Genomic DNA, 6,519 nt, shown 5'->3' with positions numbered 1-6,519 from the left:
AGAGGGACCTAGGCCTCTACTTGATGCTAATTTTGGTGATAACATCTGGGGGCAGTGTAAACTCACCACTTGTGTGTGTATGTGCTGACACTGCAGAAATAGGAGGAGGAGCAAGTATGCGTGAAGGTGTAGTAAGGCTTCAGGGAAATCTGAAGAGAGCAGAACTTTGAGCTGTGCTCAGCAATGTGAGATTTAATTGAGGAAAACTTAACCTGCTGTTGGGCTTGTTCATAAACATTTTAAAGTATTTAGTGAGAAAGTCAAAGTACTTCAGTCAACCTGATGTCTTTCTGCATGTGTTGTATGTGGTTTGTTTTCCTTTTTAGAACTCCAGAGCAATTACTGAGGAGATTATTTATGGATCTTCCTAAATCTACTTTTGAACTTACTTAAAAAGTGTTCATCAGCCTTCTCAAGACCTTCTCAAGAACATGGAAAATAAAGATGGGAGTGATAAACAGTGATTGGACCCTGATCTTCGACAGTGTTAGGGCTCGAAGGGTAAATGGGCAGCCAGGCCTGTTCTGTGTGGTGTTAACAACAGCTGTGTTGCAGTACTTGACATGAATTTGGCTAGACCAAGGTCGTGCAACGTAGATCTTCTGATTAGCTCTGGTTACACAAATACGAGAGCTGTGCTAGCAGTACTGCCACCTCAGCACTGCAGAGATGCTTGGGGAAATCCTTCACTCACTGGAGCATAGGAATAATAGGAATTGCTCTTTGCCTTCTGTCAATCCCCATGAAAACCCATCAATGGGATGTTGGAAGGTCACTTGCAAACAGAATTCTCCTCTAAATGGGAATAAGGTTACTCCTAATATCCTCAATGAACCATGTAAACAAAGTGACATTCTTCACCATATGATCTATTGTTCTCTCGAAAATGACCTTATTTCTCACTTTTCAAAGAATGAGTCTTTATTGCTGAATGACAGCTATCCAGCTGTATTTCAGCCCTGTAATTTAAAATAATTACTAATTAAATGAAATAGGAGACCGTAATAGCAATAATAATCACACAAGTTACTGTGTGCTGGAGCCTTACCTAGGGAAAATAACTTCAAAGGAAGGGAAAGTTTCAGGAACAAGATATCTCTTGGGATTAGTCAGCAAATGCAGAGCTAATTTTATATTTGCTCTATACCATCAATGCTCTCTTGTTGTTTCAAGGAAGTTGTACGCTAATAGAGAGGGCAGGCTGCCATTGAGGAGAACAAGCCAAGGAGAGTGTAGCTTTATATTGGGCAAATTATGTGTCCACCTCAGAGTATTAACCGGGGAAATGAACCTGAAAGTATGAAATACACTTGAAGAACTGAGCATTCTTGCAATTAAAGGCAACTTGGGGCAGAGCATCTGATTAGCTAGCACATGTATGGGTGCTGCTGCTGTGTATTGCTTAATTGTAAAACCGTTGGGTTTTGTGTGGTAGAATTAATTTTGTCATATATGAACCTAGATTTTTTCCCTTTTTCGCTTCACCAAAAATAATGAATTGGAGCCTTAAACTGTAGATTTATGTGATAATTTATTTTAAATTACCTTGGAGTGGGACCATTGTCAACACTACATCAGGTCACCTATGCCTTTGTCTAACAACACTGGAAAACCTGCAAAAATTGAAATCCCTCTGCCACTTGGTAGCCTGTACTGATACTGTGCTATTCTCCCTATGCAAACTTCATGCACAGCTCAGCCTGAATCTCCCAAGCTGTACTTTGTTGCTGTCCTTTGTTCTGTTGCCTGGTGTTACTGTGACATGGTTGACTCTCCCATTGTGACTGTCCTGTTGCTATTGGTGTTAACCTTTGTGGCAGATGAACGCGCCTAGCTTCAGCCTCTCCTCATAAACCCAGCTCTCTGGGCCTCATACCCGTACGCTTTCCAGTTTCCCCCACTCTGTTGCAGCTGGGAGTCCAAAACCAAGTCCTTCACCAGCATTGACTTTTCTCAGTGTGCTGGCCGTGCTTCTGATGGAGCCAAGTATGCAGTTTGCTCTATCTGTGACGGGAGAGTGGTGTTGGCTCACATTCAACCTGATGTTCATGCAACTCCCAGCTCCTTTTTAGGTTGCTCATCAAAATTGCAGTAAGTACCTTTGGCACCTGTGTTCCAGCTCTCATTGCTTTGCTGTATACACTAATGAGGACTCCTTTACTACCAGGAAATTGTTTTGTTTTGTGGACGATGATCTTTCTTTCTTTCCCAATAGAAGAGTTGCAAAACAGTTTTCTGGCTTCTGTTATTAATCAAACTCCTAGGCTAGCTAAGAGTGGAATAAAAGCATTTGTACACGCTATTGTGGTTAACCTCTATCAATGTATGCAGCTAAGAAGCAGTGAAACGTGTCTACATCTCTCCTATCGATTATCTTCTTCAGAGGAAGACAAACATAGGCCCTTACTGTATGCTGGCCATGTAAATTAAAGCTTTAATTAAAAGAAAACAGAGTGGACTGTGAGGCACACTGCACTGGGCCATTAAAGTATTGCTGTTCAAAACCAGCTCTTCTAGATGTCCCCGATTCCTTGCCTTAGTTTTCCCCGCTTAAAATTCCCCATAGTGCATTAAGATGAACTCAGTAGTTAGTAAATTTTCCCCTGTGTAGTTTACAAGCTCAAGGTTATGGGCTAGAACAAGTAGTGTCATGCTATAAATCAGGTGTAATGGAACAGCTGGAGAGCATGCACACAAGCCCTGTTTCCCCTTACACAGCGTGTGTCCTAAAACTCTGAAGGTAGTGTTGGCACAAACAGAGAACCCCCACAAATGGCTAATTAAGTTATTAATAATGAGCTTTGTCCTGCTACCATCTCTCCTGGAGTAAAGAGTACTGGGAAGTTCTTACAGGGCTGTAAATCAGGAAAGAAGCTCTCAACAGAAAGAGGATGCAGCTGAGCTCCGTGGTGGTGCAGAATGGAGGATAGGATATCTGCTTCTCAGGAGATTTTTTCCAGCAATTAATTTTTTTTTTTTTTATCATAGTGTTTTGTCATAACTTAAGTGGATTTAGCTTTCAGCTCTCCCTTACGGTTCTTGTTCTTAAAAAGTGCTTTTTTTTTTTTTTTTTTTTTTTTTTTTTTTTTTTTTTCCCTAGGCCTGGAACGTGCTGGAATGTGTTACAGTTCAGTGAGCCTGAATGTTGCTCTGTCTTCAAGCAAGAACTTTCCTTATGCAGGGTGGGATTGTCTGAAGGTCCGTGGATGAGTTCACATTGTTCTCTCAGCTCAGAGCACTGGCAGCAAGCAGCAACCTGCAGCCCTCTGTGTTGTGACAGACGTGCCCTGAACCTGTGGCATGGTTCTTGCAAGAAGAAGACGAATGGGAATATTGAACCTTAAGTTGGAAAGGTTCAGTCACTGGGGAAGAGCTCTGTGTAGAGGTTATATTAGAGTAGCAGAACTATGTTAGAATAGCGTAATTGTGCCTATGCTCTAGCTATGTATTGTCTGCCCTGTTCATGTGAATTGTGGAAGCATCCAGAGATCTGCTGGCAGTGACCTTTTTAAAAAACAAAACAAACAAAAAACAAAAAAACCAACCCCCCTCTTTTTGTTTTTAAATTAAATTTTAAATAAAATAAAATAAAATATTAAAAAAAAAATACTCTGTTCCTTAGTTTTTTATCCTAGTGTGGCCAGGGCATTAGGTAAATGTAGAAATGTGGTTGCAGACATTTGAATGAGGGAAGACAAATGGCACCTTCTCGACCAAGAGATTCCTGGAGACATTTGCATGTAAAACAACTGGAAATGTAGTGCCCTTAAAAGGGGAAGGTGACTTCAAAGTCAGCAAAGGGTGGTAGGGATAAAATGATGAGGAACTTGGGTTTACCGTGGGCTGCCTGGAGTCAAGAATAAGGGGAAGAGGTGTGGTACAGTTACACCTTTCTTACCTACAAAAGTCTGTGGCAATTTCTACTGGAAAACGAGGCAATACCAGCTAAACTACTGGCTAAATAGCTACAAAGGTCTGTAGCATGTCACGTTTCAATGCAGAAATTCCCACTTGTTCTCAAGTCATAGAATTTTCAAAGATGCTCTTAATTTTTATTTTTCTTTTGCTATCCATCTCTTTTGCTATGCTCTCTACTTTTGTGGGGATGGATGCTTGGAAAGCAGTTAGTGTTCATCTTCTCCATCTGTTCTGATTCTGGCTATGTCTGCCTTTTTGAAGATTTTCTGAGTCTGTGCTGGGAATGCATTTCTTTTGCTAGTGTTGAGAGATTTATATTTTTAATGGGTATTTGTTTTATCTATCTCTGCTAGATTTATTCATTTGATAATCTTAATGTCTCAGCAACGTAGGCAATCTTCTCATGTCCTGATCTAGCATGCAGGGATTTTATAAATTTAACAGTTTGGCTTTTGGATCAGATAGTCAGCAGAGGTAAATCCTGCAATGTGCTGAGTATGTTCAACACCACTGAAACTGAGAGTATTGGTAACTTGCAGGGCGCCTGCAGCATCTTTGAGGATTGTGTTAGTATCTGTTTTTACACATGAAGCATGTGAATAAGTTACTCTGCAGTGCACGTCTTTCCTTGCTAGACTCTGTCCTTTAATATGATTTCTCTCTAGTAAGTTACTTTTAAAATATTTCTTGTTCTCTGATACAGAAACTACTGACTTATTGCTACATTAAAAAATAATATTTTAATACTTAAAAAAAATAATTCAGATCCTTTATCAGAGAGCATAATACCTCCACTTTTTAAAACTAAGTTTGAGATGTTATATTTGGGGCCAAAATTCTAGGTTTCGGAGGGAGGCCAATAATATATTTTCCCGATGTCATGCCTGGAACAGCAGGGGAATAGGGACAGTGATCCAGGGGTGCATCATATACCTACAAGGTGAAATGCAACAGCAGCCTCAGCAGCAGGCTTGGCAGAGCTCTGACTTTGGCAGGCCAGCACACTCGTGGCACTGACAGCACAAACATTTTGTGGCAACTGTGCAAAGCAGGCAGCCAATTATTTTACTAATGATTGCTTCTCAGTGCTCTCCTCCTTCATCTGCCCTAGAGAGGAAAACTTTCTCCCCTGTATTCTGTCCTCTTGGATAATGGCCTAAACGGATTATTTCTGTAAAGATGTGGTGATAACACCGCAGTGGTCTGTGCTGTGTGGGACTCAGCTATGTAATTACATTTCTTCTCTAAATTCCCTCCTTTTCTAGACTTTATTTGTAGACCCAGTCAGTGACCATAATAATTGTAGCAGGAATAGTCTGAGAGCTTATATGCATGCTGAATCCTCTCTGAGCTGTTCAGCCGCTTTCTGCCAACCAAAGTGATAGGAAACTTAATGCTTAGAACGTTTCTAAAATTCTTTGCCTCAGAGCATCACAGTTAATAGTTTGCATAAGAAGGTGGTGACCTTCTGCTGACTCATTTGCACAGCTGGTCCAGGTTGACCCCAGGAGTTTCAACTGAGGAACTCAAAAAGAGGTTTCTGTGCCTATTGAATTCTCAGAGTAGTCATTCCCACGGGGAAGTTTAAGCCTAAAACAGCATATATGTGGATACAAAGGAAGAAAATGTTTGGTGTGGTATGTGAGTATGCCAGGAAGAGTGGTAATTCTTCCTGCTTGAAGGTATGTTCTTGATCAGTGAGCTGAAGGTTAGCTGTTATGCTTTAAACAGGAGTAGGATGGCAGGAATCCCAACTTAAAGAGCTGTTTCTCTTTGCTGAAGTCCAGGGTTTGTCTCTGTGTTTGGTGATTCCTATAGGTTAATTCTAAGTCTTTAAGTTATAAAGCAGAAAAAGCTCAGCCAGTTTCTGGATAGCCTACTGAAAAACTTCTCAGCTTCCTTAGCAGTCACACAGTACTATCTTCTCAAGCAGAATCTTAGAGGATTCCTGGGCAATATGACCGTGACATCACTGTGACCTTAATTCTGATAAATACAGTGATAAATACAAGCTGAGCTGCATCCTGCTGGTGCTAGACTGCTACTGGCCTCTGAGCTAGCTAGATTAGAGCTAGCTGGAGTGTTCTGCAGTGGAAAGCTAAATTCAAAAACTGCCCTCCTCCAACAGTTTTAAACACAGAGGGGTATAGCTTCCTAATTGAAGACTATCCTCTACCTCACTACTGTTGTCAGCTATGGAATCCAATACAGCCCTTTCATCTAGTGACAGTGATGAAGTGGTTATTAAATGCAATGGAAACCATTCAGCCCCCTTTTCATTAAAAGCTTCACTCTTATCTGTGGCTTTCAATGTTCTTGGAAAAGGGCTGGATGGAAATACACAAATAGGGAGCAAAATGCTACCCTATTTTTGGGGGAGGGAGGGGGAGAGAATGTATTCAAGTGCCCACAAATAGGCCTTTACATTTAAAGCAAAGGACTGATATATATTCTCGAGACACTGGGGTACCACTTCTCTCTAGTTTGGGCACGGGACTTAAGAGCAATGATCCTAGTGGATTAAACTGTGTAGATATGTCATCTGTTGGGGACTCATCATAGAATAAAGCACCAAACATTTGAGAAATAACCATTGCTTTT

The sequence above is a fragment of the Netta rufina genome (genome assembly GCF_964035555.1).
Source record: "Netta rufina genome assembly, chromosome: 14".
Lineage (NCBI taxonomy): Eukaryota > Metazoa > Chordata > Aves > Anseriformes > Anatidae > Netta > Netta rufina.
This window is presented reverse-complemented; position numbering follows the sequence as displayed.